At 34.5% G+C, this 20,002-nt stretch overlaps 1 protein-coding gene across 3 annotated transcripts in view; it reads left to right on the forward strand.

The window, feature by feature from the left end:
- The first annotated feature begins 245 nt into the window (after positions 1–245).
- The window catches only part of fbxo34 (F-box protein 34), a 37,178-nt gene continuing 17,421 nt past the window's right edge, over positions 246–20,002 (forward strand). Inside the window, exon 1 of one of the 3 annotated variants that reach the window (XM_039741391.1) lies at positions 246–394. The gene's annotated coding sequence lies outside the window, so the exon portion shown is untranslated. Of the gene's footprint in view, positions 395–420; positions 735–19,534; positions 19,691–20,002 lie in introns of those variants that run through there. The other 2 variants (XM_039741389.1, XM_039741390.1) reach the window with 2 other exon arrangements.

Genomic DNA, 20,002 nt, shown 5'->3' on the forward strand with positions numbered 1-20,002 from the left:
AACTGAAAATATTTAAGAAATACTGTCACTTTGCTTTTAAAAATCATAATCACATCCATCGACTTTTTAAAACCATTTTCCCAGTACAGTGTAAGATCATCTTGTATTCCTGGCAGGGGCCAGCCCTGGCCGGGTAGGGAGTCTATCGCGGCACACACTCCATGCCTGCGTACAGCCGATAGTGTACCAAAACATCGTATCTTTTTTTTTAATCTATGTGAGGAAAGCCACGCCAACACCCCGTGAGCATGCGAATTCCACGGGTAGGACACATCAGCCCTCACTGAATCCGATCTCATTCGCTGCAACGCTACCCGCGATATTCCTAATTACAAGCACAAACAATGAAAAATGATTCGACCCGGCAGTACGTAAAAGTTAGAAGTCAGTGACGGTAAGTTACTCGAGAAATGCGGGGTTGGGCTTTGGCGCGGACGGGTGCGTGCGCGCTCTTGGGAACTGAAAAGCGTCGACGAGGCGCGCGCTGTAGCAGTCGACTGAGCGTCTCCCCTCCGAAAGTATGTTTAGTGGGGAGGGGAGAGGTCTTATGTTAGTGGAAATGGTAAAATAATAATAATAAAAAAAAAACGTTTGGTGTGTTGAATAGTGATTAAAATCACTCGGAGGATAGGGAATTGTACATTTGAAAAGGAAAGCAGGAAACAAAAAGAAACATTTGTCAAATCTGGATGGAAGAATTTTAAGCAGCTCTTGTCCCTTTGGAAATTGAGCAGGTCAGCTTCGTGCTTTATTATTGTTATTTTAGTCATTGCCGTGTATCGGTTTACCGTAGTTGAATTATACTCTGTATATGTGTTATGTAGGTGTTTCTGCACTTTCTGTGTTTTGCATTGGGCGTTTATTCCCCCAGTCCAAAACGTTGGAATGCCGAAGTAAGTTAGTACCAGCTGTGTGTGTGTGTGTGTGTGTGTAGCTTACCGTCTTTTAGATGTGGTGAAAACGAGCACATATTTATGAGATAGGAATAAAACTTTATGTATGATTATACTTGGCAAATTAATTTAATGTAATTGTCTTGTCTAGAAAAATAACGCTTGTTCGTTGGGCCTCAACCACGGACTTTCCCGGATGATGCCGTTCGTTTATAGTCGATTTTGAGGCTTGCCGATGGCCTTGATGAAACGTTTCATGCGCTAGCAGTGCTTTACAACCGTCCTATCTATTACAGTGGCTGACCGTAATTCATACGCATTTTAAGTATATCTGTAATATGCCTTTGAGTTTATCTGCCCATATATATAATCGTTCTTACCATTCAAAAAATGTTTTAAGACAATCAAGAATTTTAACCTTAATTTGTCACGTGAAAACTATAGTATTTTTAATAAGGGATATTTTTTGCCGCATAGTAAAGGACATTATACTCTTATTGTGTGGTGTCGTCTTAGTGGTTTGCACATTTAATTGTCAGTTTTTTCATTCTGTCCATTTTATTACATTGTAACGTATGAATAAGTTGGTAAGCTTGATACACTACCCTGGTCGAGTTGTTATGCTTTGTTTTACATTTGAAGTGCAAGTAAAGCCGAAGTTTATTTTTTACTGATCTGCAAAAAACTGAACTATGTACTAATCTAAAATTGTGACATGTTTGATGATTTATTATTCGTGGATCGGCACAGTAGGTAACGTTATCTTGTAATATTACATTTAAGTATCTTTAAACACATCTGAGATTCTGAAATAAATAATTCTGATACCCACTTCACAAAGAGCAATTTCACTTACTGTTTGAGAAGTCTACTGTATGTGGAAAAGACTGTGAACTATAAACTTAAAATTTATTTAAATTAATAATTTATGTACCTTAACATTGCTGGGGCAGCTTTATCTAATAGCATTAACAGGGGCACACCTTGAAAGTAAACTTAAAGTTAATGATTTATGGTACACATTTCACATTTCTGAGGAAGTTGCACAAAAGAGACCCAGAGGAATTGTATATATTTCTGACTTGCACTAGTGTAGATATCAATATTTTATTTTTTATATTCTTATTTTCATAAACAATATTGGAGATTGCAAGAACTCTCCAAAAAGGCATAGCTAGACATTGAATTATTTTTGTATATGTCATTGTTGTAGACATAATAGACAGAACACAAGGTTCTAGGATGAGGCTTGTTAAATTTGCTTATTTTCATAATTTAAATAATGAATGGCACAATCCTGCATAAGTTATGGAGAGTTAAATTAGACAGATGCGTTCCTATATGTTATATGCAGTTTCAGTCGGCATACAAAATGCATTTAATCACGATGGTAGTCTAATTGATACTTTTTTTTTTTTTAATGGTGTATGTCATTATCTCAAAATATGAAGTGGAACTAAGAAACTGGTACCTTGCCTTACATTTAAAGAGTTGTACCCTACCCCTTCTATCCGCAAATTATTTTGAATTGAGTAAAGCTGCTCTCTTAATGGTTTATATGGAGTGCCCATGACTGTTGATTGATTTATTTTTTCGCTTGTAACTATGATTATACTGAAATTTGGTATTTTCATATTTAAATGTATTGTTCGAAGTTTGCAAATAATGATTTTTTTATTTCCCAATTTGCAAGATTTGAGCACAGTGATATCTATCTTGTTGTTTTTTTTTTTCTTTCTGGTCTTTTTTGAAACTAGAATATGATGCTCACTTGACAGTCCTTGTGAATCATCAATTTAATAACAGTACTGTATATTTATAAATGCACAAACCCCTAAATAATTACACAGCAAAAAGCAAGTTATGGCAAGCTGAGCAGCGGGTACCTAACACATCTTGTAGCCTCAGGACACAAAGATCTTTAACATTCATGTAGTTAACAAGTAAAGTTCCTACTACTTGTTATAAATTCATATTACATAAATTAGAAATATTTAATTGGAGAAAGTAAGTATTGTAGGAACAGTTAATTCAATATGCCAGTGCTTACACATGTTACATGTTATTTAACATAGGATTTTTTTTTTTTTTGCCCTGAGGCTTAAGATTGTGCATGAGTATTCACCCATCAGGACTGCTTTGAAACGTTATCTTCAGGTTCAGTGTGGAAAAATTAAGTGTAAATTAGAGCTGAATTATTGCCATATTTTTTTTCATATAACCTGTTTGTCCATATGTCTGACCCTGATTTTTATTTTTAATTTAATAAGAAATGTTTTTGAACAAACCTCTTACGGATTTTTAGTTTGTGCCTGAGGTTATTAGTGGTGTTGTGGTTGTCTTTTGCTGCTGTTTAAAATTGGTATTTTTTTTTTTTTATTATTTTTTTTAACAGTGTAGTCCAAAATGTATGTATCTTACACTTTTGTCATAGTATGCTCGACTACATCTATACCCTGAGTGAAGAATGTAAGTCAATAAGAATACTCGCTAACTGCAACATTTCAAATTTGTATCCTGTAGGTCAATTTTGTAACCGTTTTCCATTGTCTAAACTTTTCTCCTAACTTGTACACTGCTTTGAACCAAGCATGATATTGAGATGGTGTTGGCACAGAGAAGAGGCATTACACATATTTGGGGAAAAAATGCTGTAACTGTTTATATTGATCTTGTGCTTCCTTTTTTGTATTATATGTGTTTTGTTTCTTGAGGGAGGACTTTAATAATCAAGGAGGTTGCACAGATCAATTTATAATATCTGCTGATTTTGATCCTTATGTGGCAGTAATCCTTTTTTATCAATTTTATTAATTTCTTGCAATATTTTATTTTTTTAAGATTTGTTTCAGTGTAGTTTTCAAAACCATCAGTTCAGCCTAATACTTCCATTTTATTGTATCAAAACTAAGCACTTGGTTTTTGTAATTTCCCTTATTACAAATCCGTAGGTGTATTTGATGGGTATTTTGTACTATAGTAGTAATCTTTTTGGTAATGTTTACGGAGTATTTTTTATTTGTTTTATATAAATTTAACTCTTTTGGTATCCATGTAGATTTCCAGGAAAAACGTAACATGAAGGATACCCAGAAACACTTAATGTTGGGGTTCTTTTGTCGGTGTACTTTATTTATAATGTTGTAGGGATTGGGGACAGTAGCGGTTCTTTAGATATAAAAGCTGAGACAGAGAGAAGAAGATAAACTGTTTCTCAAAGAATTGTTTGTAGTGCATAACGGCCACTTTTGTCAGGTCGCACAATATTATGTCTCTCTGAAAAGGTTCTGGTTGTAAGTAAAAGTGAAGCAGTAACTTATTTATTTTTATATGTTTAAGTTGAAGGTCCATTCCAATTTTGTATTCTATAATTGTCTTATATGTGTGTTTTTAGAATATACTATAGCTGATTGTGAGATGGTGAACATGTCAAGTCTCATGCAAATTAATGCTTTTAAATGGGTATTAAGAGACATTAGACATAGCATTAAGATCTTGAAGATCCAGGGATAGAGGTCACAAGTTTACCATACATAAATAAATGCAAGTCTTCCACTCTTGGACATATAAAAGTTTGTCAGAGATTAAAGGCAGGTTTTGCTACAATTTTTTTTTTTTTTTTAAATAATATAAATCTTTAAGTTTATACATTATTGTTGTCACTACAACTAAGATTTCTCATATTGTGTATCTGAGCTTAAGTCTGGCTTATTTTTCCAGTTCCACTGCATCATATTAAGCTAAAGAGCAACTTGGAACTAACACCTGTATAGGTGCATTTCTTATTGAGCCTTCTAAAATGCTATTCAGCATTTGAGCGAAGTAAGCCACTGTCTTGCATCTGCTGCTGCTGCTGTTAAGAGGTTGAATATATTTAAACTGTATGTACAGATTTGTTGTTTTCTCTAATTACTAATAAAAATAGATTTTGTGAGCTGATCATATTGATACATTTGTGTGTGTTGTGAAAGTATATCAGATACTGTGATATTTTTGTCATATCACCCACCCTAATTAAACTTGTGTGTTTAGATAAGCATTTGATGAAACCCAGTTTTGTGAGTGTGAGCATTGGGTTTATGTGCAGATATGGTCTCTGGTAAACTGGTACTTTCTCCAGAATTGGTACATACCTAATGAAGTGCGAGATGCTGCTCTGGTCTTATGACCCTGAATTGAATTTTCATTTCTCTGACTGTACTTAATCCAAGTTGTAACCGTTCACAATTTTGTCTTTTAATGTTTGGGGAAAATCCTATATACACTTGAGCTTCTAAAGCCATTTTTTTCCATGGAAAATTAGCATTACAAATTGGTAAAGCAGGATTTGTTTACTCCTAATCAGTCAGTCAGTTCTGTATCATTTATAATTGTAGGTTATGTTGTATTCAGCCACATTTTGGAATATTGTACTTCTAAGATGATACATTAGTTGACTGACTTGAGTTCCCTTTCAAGTTTCGAGGACTGCTTTTTTCCTTTATTTACAAATTAATCAAAAGTATATTCAGTAACTTGCATCTAATACTACCCATGTGGTTATTAATTCTCAGGATATCATTAAATAAGTAATGGAAGACAGTGAGCGTTCTTAGTGGGAAGCTCGGAATTAAATACTATGACAAACGCATTCATATTTAGCAGCAGACATGCTCTTATGAGTATTTGTTGTATTTAACAACCATCACCATTGCAAATGTAGTCATTTGCATTTAATTATTTTCAGATTAGTTTGTAGCAGGCTGTATGATTGGCTGTAGATGGCAGAAGATACAACACAATCTTTACATGTGTAATTCTATAGAAAATGTATCTTTAAAATGCTGCCCACCTAAAGCAGGAAAAAATACTTTTAAAAAACCAGTTTTTCTAATTATAACCAGACTTATTTTGAGTGCAAGCAGTTGCTAGCAGTGTGGGTAACCTGCATTTTTAGTATTTCTTTTGGGTCTGAATTTGGGTCGGGCGATTTTGGCTGATATAGTTAAGGTACTGTTTTTTGGTTTGTTCTACTACTGCTTGTTTCCTGTTAATACAGAAAAGAGAAACTGGAAAACTATAGATGTTGTACTATCACAGTCCTTTTGAAATTTCCACCCTTGCAAATGCAGAGCTAAACCACAATTATAAATACGTAATAAATATATAAGAATCGTTTTGACTTCATATGGTCCTTGAATGCACAAGAGTATACAAATGATGTTTAATTCCATATTTATCCTCTTTAAAAACTTATTTCAGTTATTTCTGCTGTTCTGATTGTCAAACAGATACATTTGCTTGGAATCAGTTAAGCAGAAGGGTTTTTTTTAAGCAGCACGTTTGTTTATAGAGGATTTTGCTTTTTCCATGTAACATTTTTAATGCATTTGCTTTATCCAGAATTCAGCTATATGCATTGACTGTTTCACGGCATGGCATTTGTGTTGACAGAGTAATTTTGCTGATTCACATTTTGGGCCATCTCTCCTGCTGGTTTGGTTTCTGTGGGTGGAGTTGTGAAACTATAATTGACATGCTGGGATTGTATACAACTACCAGTTTTAAGGTAATGATTTGTTCTGCCTTATATAGGCATGTTAAAATACTCTCCACTTATTGGCTATTTAAAAGTTTCTTTTAGGGTGCAATACATTTGTCTTAATAGTACAGCTAAGTCTGTTTGTCTTCCCACTATTCTTTCATTAGGTTAACATTCAGTGTGTTTCTAGAGGCAACCATTTATACTGTGAGATATTTTGTCATATTGCCCCCACCCCAAATAAATGTGTTTTTTTATATATATATATATATATATATATATATATATATATATATATACACTGCAACCTTACTGCAAAGAGAGCTTGAATTCTTTAGTATAGTAGTACACTGTAATATTTAGAAAGGAATTCTTGAAAGTTGTACTTTTACTTCTTGCAACAATTCTTTGAACCAAACAATAAACCAGTCTCGTTTTGTGTAGTTTGTCTGTTGTACATAGTATTGTTAATCTATAGGATTTTATTACATATTTCTTTACAGTGTTTGTGTATCATACAGTATTTGTTTAAATATCTATTGATAAACACACTCTGTGGTAGTAAAATGCATAAATGGTGCATATTTTCAATTAGATTCAAAACCAGCTATTTTGGTCAGTTGGCACCCAGAATAGAAACATACCACATTTCACAATTAAAAAATGTTTTGCTTAGTTAAGTAAGACAGATCAATACCTCACTCAGATTAATTTTTTTTTTTCCCTAGTCATGTATCTGTTGCAATTTATATGACTTTTCTCTTTAAAATATGTCCTTTACATTGATGGAAATAATCAACAATTCTGTTTTGGCACAGACATTGACAGAAGTGAAATTAACCTCTGTGAATCCATTCATTCATTTATATCCTTTGCTTTGTTTCTTTTGTTTAAGATTACTTCTAAGAAATGTAATTCTACACAGTAAAATTTCATTTTAAAGTTAATATCAGTAAGACAAACCTTATCTGCTATATGTTTACCATTTGTGGTGTGTATGTTTAAGTGTATTTATCCATACAGGATTTTCATGACAACACACTTTTTGATCCAATCTCCTCTGTGAATGCATGTTTTCCTTAAACTTACACAATTCACAAAAGGCCTATTTATATTTGTCTAAGTGTAGTCTGAATCTGCCCTGTTTTCTTCAAATATTGCTTAAATCAAACAAATGCACTACAGTGGCTCTGAAATGCAAGTAGGAGACTATTAAGAGTTTTCAGAATATGAGGGTGGTAGCATTAACAGCTGACTGTGTAGTAGCAAAGTCAGTGTGTACTGAAAGAGTTGATAGAAATGGAAATTGAAAGAACTTATTTGTGCAACTTTTTTTTTCTTTCAGGTGCTATGTAGTATTTTTCTGCATAGTATGGTAAAGGTGTTTTTCTTAAACTGTAGCTATATAGTGACTGCATAGTATTACCTGTTTTCATTTGTGTGTGTCTATTAGTTTAGTTGTTGACAGTTGTTTTGTGTGTGTACCAGAAGTGTAAAATTGTGTGCTGTTCCTTTTAATGGCAAAGGAGTTGCCATTTTGCTATAGGATCATGGGTCTTCATATTGGAAACAGAATTAAAAACACATCCATTTAGTGTGTCAAAAAAAAGACAGATTTAGATGTGTGTGTGTGTATACTATATATATATATATATATATATATATATATATATATATATATATATAAAAATAAAATATACACACACACATACATATAGTGGTAAATTGGGGGCGCTATCGCTCCCTTGAACCCCTGTCCACGACTATAGACACCAGATAAAAGTCCAAATATTGACTTTATTCAATCTCCACAGTGCACAAAGCACACTCTCCAGCACTATACTCATAAATTAACAATACACAAACAATAATCAATCCTCCAGCTCCCAGACGCATTGCCACCCTTCCACCCAGCTCAGCTCGCCGTCTGGGAGCTGCCACAGTCCTTTTATATCTCCTGACCCGGAGGTGTTCTCCATACCCAGTCCATGTGACTCTCAATCCCTTCCGGGTCAGGTACAAGTTCTTTACTTCACCCACGCACGTAATTCCTCTTGTCCACGTGTGCTTCTGGGGTGTAGGGAAAGTATCCATTATTCCTCTCTGCAGCATCCCCTAGTGGCTCCCATGGCATCCAGCAGGGCTGTGCATAAAAACTATATTGTCCATGATGCCCTGCTGTTCTTCTGGGGACCTCCCTACTGCAAGGAGGGCCCCACCTGGCGGCTGGGTTGGACAGTGGTCATCCATCACAATAAATAAATAAATATATATATGTGTGTATAAAACCACTCTAGAATTGTCTTTCTAGCCTTTGTTCCCTTTTAAGATCTTCTGCTACAGTTATTTCTGTCAGTTTTCTTTTAGAGTTTTTTAGCTTTTTGTCCCTTTTTTATTATTATTGTATGATGTGACAGATAATACATGTAGGACATCCTCATTCACACCACCTATACCAAGGCTAAAGTGGAATTTGTTATAAGTGAGCACTTGTGGTTGTGTTTTTAAAAAACACACACCCCATGTTTTGGACATGGGCTGTTCACAGCTAGATTGTTGTTGGTATAATGCTATACTTGATATGCACACATGCAAAGTGTGTTTAAAATTGAAAAATAAAGCTCAAAGAGCACAAATTTAGGTGACTTGTCATGAAAACTGTGGGTCTCCCAACTATGGTTGAGAATGCCATGATCATGAGTACTGCACCTTGTAGTTATGCTGTAATCCATTGAATGTCAATCTAATTCACTACAGTTAACTTGATCAGTGATTGGTAAAATGGTTGATCACAAACGTTTACGTTAATTTAGTAGTTGTGATCCTTTTATATAAGGTTATATGGTAGTTCAGGCATATGTTTTTTATTGCTGCAGACTTCCTGTAAATAGAACAAAAAGGTGGACCCTACCAGAGAGAGAGAAAGAGAGGACCATAATATTATCCTTAACATTAAAGAAAATGGAGTAATAAACTGAGAAAACAGAATTGGACCTTTTTTATTTTGTTCTTTAGTTAAAATGGACATTGCTTGTCCGAGTTTGGACAGTGAGCAAGCTTGTTTAATACAGTAGCTCACATTTTCAATTAGAAGAAGAAAAGAGAGAAGGATTTGAAATTCTGCATTGTAAGCAATAGACCTTGGCTTAAAAGCAAAATTTGTCTGTATTAACATGTTAGCTTTGAATTTTCTTGATAAACCTCTTACGAACATTTGATTACCACCTTTTTTTGCATAACTCCGCCTCCCACGACCATCGAGCAGATGTCTATTATAGTATATGGATGAAAAAATAGGTTCCAGTTATGACCATTACGCGTAGAATTTCGAAATGAAACCTGCCCAACTTTTGTAAGTAAGCTGTAAGGAATGAGACTGCCAAATTTCAGCCTTCTACTTACACGGGAAGTTGGAGAATTAGTGAGTGAGTGAGTCAGTGAGGGCTTTGCCTTTTATTAGTATAGATAATTGCACCTTAAGAATTAGGTATGTATGGCTGGCACACCTTTTTTTTTTTTTCTTCTCCCCCAAAAGGTTTAACACTAGAATTACCAGAGCCTATGAAAAAACTCGTAGATCCGGCCCACCTTAAATCCCATCACACCTCTCCGCCAGCGTCCTTTGTCCTGTAAATGTGCCGATAAAGACAAGCTGCAAGCAGCCGGCTATTCTATCCATACCGACTTAGAATGTGCACGAACCTCTCCCAGCTCATGCCTTTATTGATTATCTGGGAGTGAAGCGGAGTTTTAGAGTGGAAATAATATATTACTATTTGGAACACACGCATTTCATGTGTGTTCCGTTTCTACAGCAATCTGTGTAAACATAGTGTTAAAACTGAAACTTTTTTTATATTTTAGTAATAAAGTTACAAAATGTAGGCATAAACTATAGAATGTGTGAAACATCCAAAAATCAAACACTTTAAAGGCTCATAAATGATACAACAGCTTCTGTGGCTTAGCAGTAAGATTAGCTGACTCCGAAGGAAGTGCCGTGCCTCAAAGACCCGAGTTTAATTCCCCATTGGGGAGCAATTGTTGTGGGTGGGTTTTTTTTCTTTTTTTTTTTTTTTTTTTTCTTTTTAACCTCAAACGGACATAACATTTATAAATTGGTATGCACTGTCAGTTAATGATTGTTATTTTCATGTGGGATGCTCCTTTTAAAATATTTTTTAACATTTGAGACTGCAATTAACATGAACAAGTGTCCTTATAACTTATTTTTAAGATCCATAACACAAAGACAGAGTGAGCACTGTATAATAGAGAGACAGACAGAAAGACAGGCAGAGAAGTCACTAGATATGTTAATAAATGGGGAAGGTACATGTACTGAAATGGGGGAAAAAAAAAAAGATCAACATGTGCGTTGATCCTGCTGCACAGCGCAAATGTATCCCTCCCACCCCGATCTGACTCAATAAGTAATGGTGCAAGTACAGACGCAAACCAAGTGTATGTGTGTACGTATAATATTAACAAAAAGAGCAGCTTACTACTGAAAATGGCAAATAAAGGAGTGAGTGGGGATCAAACCAGGGACTCTTGATTACACTTGGTTTGCGTCTGTACTTGCGCTGTTACTTAGAATCAGTTCAGGGGCTGGGGGATCCCTGGGGGGAGAGTGTTTTAGAGCGCATGAGCTTATTTAGTGCAGCAGGATGTTGATCCTTTTTTTCTTTTTCTTTCAGTACATGTGCCATGTGTTTGTTTATATATCTAGTGACTTCTCTGTCTCTCTATATAAAATCATTCCCAATTTTATATATAACATCAGAGCCTAATTATATAAAGTCAGCGTCTTAATATATAAACTCCTTTTTGAATATATAAAGTCAGCATTGGAATATATAAAAATATTTTGACTTGCCCTGTCAATAATGAAAAATCCAATGAACAGGATCATCTCCAGACAGAGGAGCAGCTTCAGCGACAGACTGCTGTCACTTTCCTGCTCCACTGATAGACTGAGGAGATCGTTCCACTTTATATATTCTGAAAATCATTGTAATTGCCTGTTTGGCACCCCATTGGCACTGTATAATAGATATATAAAAAACAGCTAAGGGGATAGATAGGAAGGAAAGGCACTATATGATAAGCAGACAGGGAAGCTTCTATATAATAATAAAATTAGATATTACTATATAGATAGGGAGTGCAGGCAGGCAGAGCGGCGAATGTTAAAAAGAAAAAAAAAAACTTCCCAGCGGGGAATTGAACTCGGGTCTCTGAGGCATGATAAACCTGCTGTGCTCTGAGACAGCAAATCTTAACAGTATGCCACAGAAGCTGTTGTATTGTTCATGAACCTTTTGTGAAAGTGTTTATTTGAGGTTTGGACTTCATACTTCACACATTCTATAGTTTATGCCTACATTTTGTGACATTTATTACTAAAATATGAAAAAGTTTCTGTTTTAACAATGTGTTTACATAGATTACTGTAGAAACGGAACACACCTGAAATGTGTGTGTTCCAAATAACGATCTATTATTTCCACTCTAAAACTCCGCTTCACTCCCAGATAATCAATCAAGGCATGAGCTGGGAGAAGTTCGTGCACATTCTAAGTTGGTGGGGGGATGGAAGAGCCAGCTGCTTGCATCTTGTCTTTATCAGCACATTTAGATGACAAAAGACGCTGGTGTAGAGTTGTGAATGGATTTAAGAAGCAGTTTAAGGTGGGATGGATCTACGAGTTTTTTTGTAGGCTCTGGTAATTCTAGTGTTAAAGGTATAAATATAGTAAATGTATATTCTAACGCTGTGGCAACCCCTAACAGGAGCAGCCGAAAGAAGATATTTTAACAGCATTTAAGCAGTGTTTAACTTCCAATATTAATTAATTGAATCAATGTGTGAGAAATATACATATTTCTTTCTTAGACAAATTGTTTCAGACAAGTACATTTCCGATGAAATTAAACAAAATGACATTGTAATTATGAGAAGCATTTTTTCTTGTCATGTAGAATTTTTTTTATAAAAATTACATTAAAGTATGTATTTTAAGAACATGTTGTTTGCTTTTAGTATTTTTATGCTCCCTTAACAATAAGCCTACTGAATTCATTTTGTCAATTAAAAAAATATAAACTGGTAACGCCTAAAATGGTCTAGTCAATCATAGAAAAATATCAACTAATTTCTTATGGTATAGTCCCATAAGAAAATGGTCTCTTCTTAAATGTCTAAAAAAAGGTGCTTTTGAGCTTTCTAACCAACATGAGTGGTGATGTGAGACAATGAGGGATTTTCTGTGATTTTTCTACAGGACCACCAGGGGCTACTTATCAATTTCTTTGTTTTGCTCATAGTTTAACCTCCTTCTAGTAATTTGTCTGCTATGCTTGGTTCTTCTGCAAACCTAACAGAGTTTGTGTTTCTTCTTGCCAACTCAAATCATGAATAAACTAGCAAAAGTGGCACATACTGGGATGCTGCAGTGTTCCAAGTGAGACTATTCTGTGAATTCCACAAGTTTGGCAGTCTTTAGTCTATAACTTCGACAAATCTGTAACCAGTGTAGGGGGTGGTGTCCTGTTTAAGGGCACTGAGGGTTTTTGTTTATATATATATATATATATAAAACAAAAAAAACAAACCTGAAGCAGATTTGTATGAACAAGAAATGGTAGAAGTTAATTTACTAAAAATCAATCTGTCGTCAAGTCAAAAAGTAGTTCCATGAATCAATCAACAGGATGTCAACAAGGAAAGTGATTTAAAAAAAAAATAAAAAAAAATGGCTAGCACCAGTACATAACCAAGCCCAAAATGGTGATGCTCACGTAAAAAGAAAATGGTGATATGTAAAAGACATTACAATATTGAATGTCTTTAAATGTTTTTATTTTTGTCATAAAACTGTTTTACATTAAGATTTGATGACCTTCAAAACCCTTAAAGGAATGATTAAGCCTTTTTTAATCTGAATATCCATATACTTTGACATGCTCTGTGAGGTGTTGCCAAACCAGTATATGTATTTTGTGTTCTTTGTAGTTTCTACTTCAAATTTGAAATTGTCCCAGGGTGGTGCCAGTGGTGCCAAATTTAAATGCCATGAGCAGGGGGAACTCTTCATCCTTGTTTTCTGATGATGTAATATCCTTATTTTGCTGGTGGTTTCAGCATCAAAATATTTCTAGATGTATCCAGTTATTTATAATACATTTTCTTCGATATTAGTACGAGTTCCCTTAATGGCACTGACTAGAATTAGTAATGTCCCATTTTGCCACACTTCAACGGTTTTTGCTGCTCTGCTTCCTAATTTCAAGCAACAAGAATAAAGAGAGATGGTCTCACTCAGCAAAGTGGGGAAGGAGTTTAACATGGCATGTGTCACAGGTATTTGGATATATACGAACCAAAAATTTCCCCTTTTAGGCAAAATGTTACAACAGACTCCCTAAAGTTTATCAAAAACATTTGTCTGACAAAAATCAATTGCAACAACAATAATGCCCTCTGGATAAATTTTGTTTGCTAAATGAGTAGACGAGTGTCTCCTTTGCTTTGCGAAGAAAGCTAAACAGTGATAGTTAAAATTACAGAAAAATGTTTAGGCAAGCATAAAGTTTGGTGTATTATCGTTACATTCTTAAATGGGTGAGAAAGTACTTGTAATTACTGTAAATTTATACCATGGATAAATTTATAAATATCCAGACTTTTTTTTTTTCTTCTTTCTTCAAATGCAGTAGTTTGTTCTAAACAAAAAAACTGAAGAGCTGTCTAATTGTATAGGACTCCTGTATTTTTATTTATTTATTTATTTTTTTAAAGCAAGGTTTTCTTAAAAATAAAATTACAACCGTGTTTTTCTCCAGGATGCGTTGACTGCTTCCGCTTTGAGTTCATCCACCTTGTTTTCTACTGATTACAGCTTGATAAGGAGCAAAACGTGGAGGAAGGACTTGGATCACCACTAGACCATGTCTATTAGATCTGCTCTTTAACCTGGTTTACAGGCTACTTTCTTATCCTGCTTTTGCTTGTATTTCTTTTCTGACAGTGCCTGTTATGTCAAATTCACAGACTGGACAGCAGCGTTTTGACTATTCGCCAAAAGTACTTTTACAGTACAAATCTAGTAACTTTTAGTATGACTCTTTGCATAATAACCTGGTTTTCAGTACTTACTAATGATTTAAAAATATGTTCCAGTGAGCATTCTCAGTCTGCTATATGTACAGTATAGGCTAATCTATCTTTTGTAAAGGTCAATTCTCCTTTGTTTATAATGTTTTTGAGATTGAATACAATCTTTAATACAGAACTTGCATAACATAATTTAATCTCTTCTCAACTTAAATGCCTTCACAAAATTATAGTGCTCTAAAACATGAACAGGCTCTTCCTATCCTAAATGCTGTCATTTTTTCCTGGGTGCATCTGCACATTTGTGCAGTAAAGGCCACAAGCAATGGTAAAGCATTGACTGTGTTTTACTATCTATCATTGATTGTAAATTTGAGAAATGTAAAAACATTTATTTTGAAACAGGATATCAACTATCTCATCAGCACTAATTCACACATGTGAGAGTGATAAGATGCGTATTAACATAGATGCGTTTTCCCTATGTTTTTTGTGTGTTTTTTTTTTTTTTTAGTGCACATTAATGAACATAGGTTTATGCGCTTTCATGTGAGATTCCAATTTTGCTGTTTGTAAATTTTGTATTTAAATTTCTCAACTGAAGGAAAAAAATACAGAAGTTATTTCCTGACATGTACAGAAATCTCCTTGACATGTTTAACATGGATGTTTGTTCTTTTAGTGCAATATACCTTTTATGAATTATAATGCTAGTAGCCTTGAGACAGTACTGCAATTTCCTCCTTAATGATTATGTGCATGTGGTCAGCCTTATCAGCAGGAAATGGGATCCAAGGATATGATGTTAGTACTGAATGCTTAGGGACAGGCTAACAGTATTGCATAAAAGATCCACTAATGTGCACAGTGGTGCATTTTTCGTGTTAAATGTATAGCATGTCACTTTTTTTTTTTTTTTTTTTTTAATATAAATATATTGCACTTGTGTGTTGTGGTGTGCATGGGGAGCCTTAGAATTTAATTGCTTTTATTGGTGTGCTGTTGAATACCTGAAGGGTCTTGCTGCAGGTCTCAAGTGGCAGATGACTCCTGTTTCTGCTCTAACCAAAAGACCTTGTAATGTTATTTGAGGCCTGAGGTTGGAGTTGTGAAGCAGAGAGTGCTGACATAGAGCTATTTTGAAAAAGCGCTGCTTAGTGGGACCCAGGACTAAAACAGTAATATGGCCCCTTCAGTTTGGGGAGATTGAAATGTAATTTTTACCTGTTACAACATTTGCAAAGACATATTGTTAATTTATGTAGAATGAAAGATCGAAGGAGCACTAGGATTTGGTATAAAGGATATAAGTTCATGTAAAGGCAGATAGTTTTGTATCTATACTTTGAATCCAAAAGTGTAGCACATTTGGTTCATTAAGCCTAATGTAATAAACTAATGACTATTACCACTTCAGTAGCAAAACTTTGTTTACTATTTTTGCTATTTCTGCATTTGTACCGTAACAGAAACCTTCTTGAAACTAGCTATAAGGTAAGCTTAACATCCCTAGTCAAACTTTTCTACTGTTGGACAGCACAAGTATAGCAGATTTATGTTGTTTACTAAGAATCTCCCTTTCATCCTTCTTACTGTCATTTTTTCCCTGCAATCTACCAAAGCACTTCTACATACATAATAAACTACCTTTTTTTTTTTTTCCCGTACCCCTCTGTCTTTGCAAAAAAATGAACCGTGCTTAAACCCTTCTTAACACAGGCCTAGATGACAATTCTTAGTCATAACTGTGTGTCCAAGACCAAGCAAATAATACAGATATTACTCCTACAGAAGGGAAGTTTGGAGTTTGTTTTGATTATAATTGTGCCAGCTATGTAATTATATAGTGTCCTAGCAATGCTCATGTGCAATGGAAAAACCTAGTAACTGCCAGTTTTTTCCAAAATTGTTTTTTTTTTTTAGAGTTACTAGGCCTTTCCTGATTTTATAAGGTGATGGCCAAATATGTCCCCTTTCTGGTCATAGCCTGATGGAAGAAGCCATTATGTACACAGTACAGTATTTTACATACTGCAAAACAAAAACTTAGAAAATGCACCTACCAATGAAAATGTCAGATTACGATCACGTGATTTAAATGGCAGGTGGTGTTTCATGGATAATGCAATACTGTGCACATGAAGGTCAGAAAAATTAAATCTAGAGCTTGTTAATTATAGGGACAACCATAATTTTCTCACTTTGCTGAAAACTTGAAAGATGGGAAATGCACATTTTCACCAACCATGGAAAAACCTAGTAAGTAGCAAAATTTTAGGAAAGCTCTCAAAAATGAGATGCTGCACTAAATAATGGAGAATACCCTTGTCTTATCCTACATCTTTAGTCTCCCATTAATAAAATGGATGCTGTTTTAAGCATATTGTGATGCAGATATCCAGGCTTTCCCTGCGTTTGTCTCACGAACTGCAACAAGGTGATTTTTTGCATGTACGAAGGCTGAGACTGGAATAATTCTCAAATGCACACTGCTTGTGATAACGCCTGCTCATCTCTGCAGTTATTCCGTGTTCATCACACTGATGTTGGTGATGTGCAGTCATAATGTCACTCATTCTCACAGTTGATGTGATCTCTGTCCTGTATTAAAAACATGGAATTCATTTTTCTCAGCCATCACCACAAACTGTATGGGGTATGTAACATTATAATAAATATTTTTGGGTGGAGTATCCCTTTAAAGTTGGGGCAAATACTAAAAAAAAAAAAAAAAAAGAGGGGAAAATCTGGATTAAAGCAAAAAAAAGAGGGAAAAATCTGGATTAAAGCATTATGCGTGTGTCAGTTAAACATTACTCTTTGTAAGTGCTATCAAGCCTCTAATATCCACATTGCACTGTGCAGGAAATCTCACTCACACATGAAATTCAAGCACTGATATTTTCTTCCACAGCCGTCATGATCTGTCTCCTCTAATGTGGGATTTTCTTAGAATTGGCTAAATATTTAGATTAATTACAGATGAACTGGTCATTTGTGTTTTCGTAGACAAAGAGCATCCTGCATTAAGAGGTATCTTAGACTTAAAGTTAAATTCATAACATTTAGATTTCTGGTTGAAATTTTTTTTAACACTAGCCATGAAGTGATCACTTGTTTGTGCTACTCAGATCTGCGGTTTCATGGTTGACTTCTCCACCTGAAGGCATTTGTCAGTGAGCTGGGTTGGTAGTCACTTTTTCAATTTTATTTTCAAAAGCAGAATAGAAATCGGAGTAGATATTCTCTCTACTTCAGAAAAGAGTGATACCAGTATTTCAGCTTTAATTTCCTAATTCTGTATGACTTAACATTACCTATTCACACACAGGCAAATGAGTTAAAATAAAAATCAAGTAGTTTTCAGCATCATTTTATAACATTTCTGGCTATGAGCAAAAAAAAAAAAAAAAAAAATTCTGGTGGAAGCTGCACTTTTTTACCTATCTTTTTTACTTGCATATGTATTATACCGATTTAAATTTAAAAGACTAAAGGTTGAATAAGCGCTCTTTCAATTGGGGGAGATTAAAATTATTGTAACTGCTAAAAATTACAATTCAAAGATGTGCCCATATTGTTAGTTTTATGTAGAATGAAAAATAGAAGCTACCACTAGGATTTGTTAGTCAGGAACAAAAGATGTGGTGTGTTCTTTTTGTGTTGGCCCTCCTTTTTAAGAGCCGCAAAATTACAGTAGGTAATAGTATATTTTTATTTTTAACTATTTAACTGCATTTTAAAAGAGCAGTAAGCAGAAGTAAATTAACCACTGCTGTTTTGATTAAATATTGAACATTATGATATTCATTCTAATGCCAGTTAATACATATAAATTGGCATGTGAGTAAAACTATTTTTATTATTGCAATCAGCAGTGACCGATCACAAGTTTATTACACTTTTCTGTGTCTTAACTTCAGATGCATCGGTTTTATAGAGCTTTTTCAGAAATGTAAGGAAATCTGTTAATTTTTTTTAGCTCTGTACTTTTGACAGAGCTGACAAGTTAAAGGATGAGCAGAAGCTGCGCTAAAGTATATTAGAATTATACTTGATCAAACTTGAATCATAAAACTCCAGCCTTCTACTTCATGAACAAAGCCTTTGCTATTCACCCAACATCTGTAATCCCTCTATTACACATGTACTTTTGAAATCTTCATTATTGTGAATGATTTTTTCCCTTATTTGGTAATAAGTATCTTATTGTCTACTAGAAAATATTTGTCCTTGATAGGCTATTTTTCTAGCATTACCATTTCTTGACTAGCTAATGAGCTATATTCTGTTTTTAAACACTTGGTATAAATCATGTAAAAAAAAATAAAAATCTTGCACATCATAAGAAAGCATTAGTCATAGTAATATTAGAATTTATGGGAGACTTTACTGTTTTGAGGGAGATGTTGGGGATATGTATTGGGAGTAAATACAGTGTAAGCAAAGCATTAAACAAGCAGTGGAGGTTAGCCATGTTGCAAAAACCACTTGTTTTAAAGAAATTACTGTTCAGAAGTGATGTAGGAATTGGAGGGACTGGTCTGAAAGAAAAAGCAGTAATATTGCTATAAACTATTCTTTGTAATGTGCTGAGTCATTGTTATCTAAAGTGACAATGTACAAAATTGTGCATGATAGGCTATGCTAAATGTTTTTGTAAGTTCAAATTTTTAGCTATCCCTTAAGTGAAGTTCAAATTAGCTAGTTGAAAGGACATTTAAGCCTGCTTGGAAAAAGTAATATACTTTCAATCAGATACTGAGCATAGCATAGTTCTGGATGCAAGAAATAACAGATAAGAAGAAAAATGGTGTCCTATTGTTAATTACTAATGAATTTTATGAGTTGGAAAAGGCCATTTGTTATGGGTAGATGGTCATATGTGTGTCCCAATTTTCTGTGCCCCACCCCCCTTCTCTGAAATGCCTTTCCAAATTAGGTCAGAGTGTTTGTCCTGTGTCCGTAGCAGCTGCAGATTGAGTACCTTATATGAACTTCTCACTTGAAGGGCTTTGGATTTGTAAGGTGTTGGTATCTCTGTAGAAGGTGCACTGGTCAAGCGTTTTCTCATTAAGTCGTGTTGGTTCAAAAACATTTTAAATGGCCCAGCTACGTTTGTGCTGCACTGCACAGTTTCAGTGCAGAATTGCAAAGGTAAGACTAAGTTTATCTTTATTTCAATTTTGTGCATGTAATTCATAAATTCCTGGGGGTTTAAAACTGATTCAGCAGGCTAATATATACAATATATATAACATGGTGGGTTTCAGTATTCATTGTTTTATTATTTTGGATTTTTAAAAGGCCAAGTGCTGCCAGTATTGTGTAACTTGTCTAACCGAGTGGCATCTTTTGCCTCACACTGCAGACTTTTCTGATCTATACTTAATTATTCAAGTGAATACCAGCAAAATAAGTCTGACTTTATGAGAAGTGGCAGTTTTTTTGTTTGTGTTTTTTTTTTTT

The sequence above is a fragment of the Polypterus senegalus genome, chromosome 18 (genome assembly GCF_016835505.1).
Source record: "Polypterus senegalus isolate Bchr_013 chromosome 18, ASM1683550v1, whole genome shotgun sequence".
NCBI lineage: Eukaryota > Metazoa > Chordata > Cladistia > Polypteriformes > Polypteridae > Polypterus > Polypterus senegalus.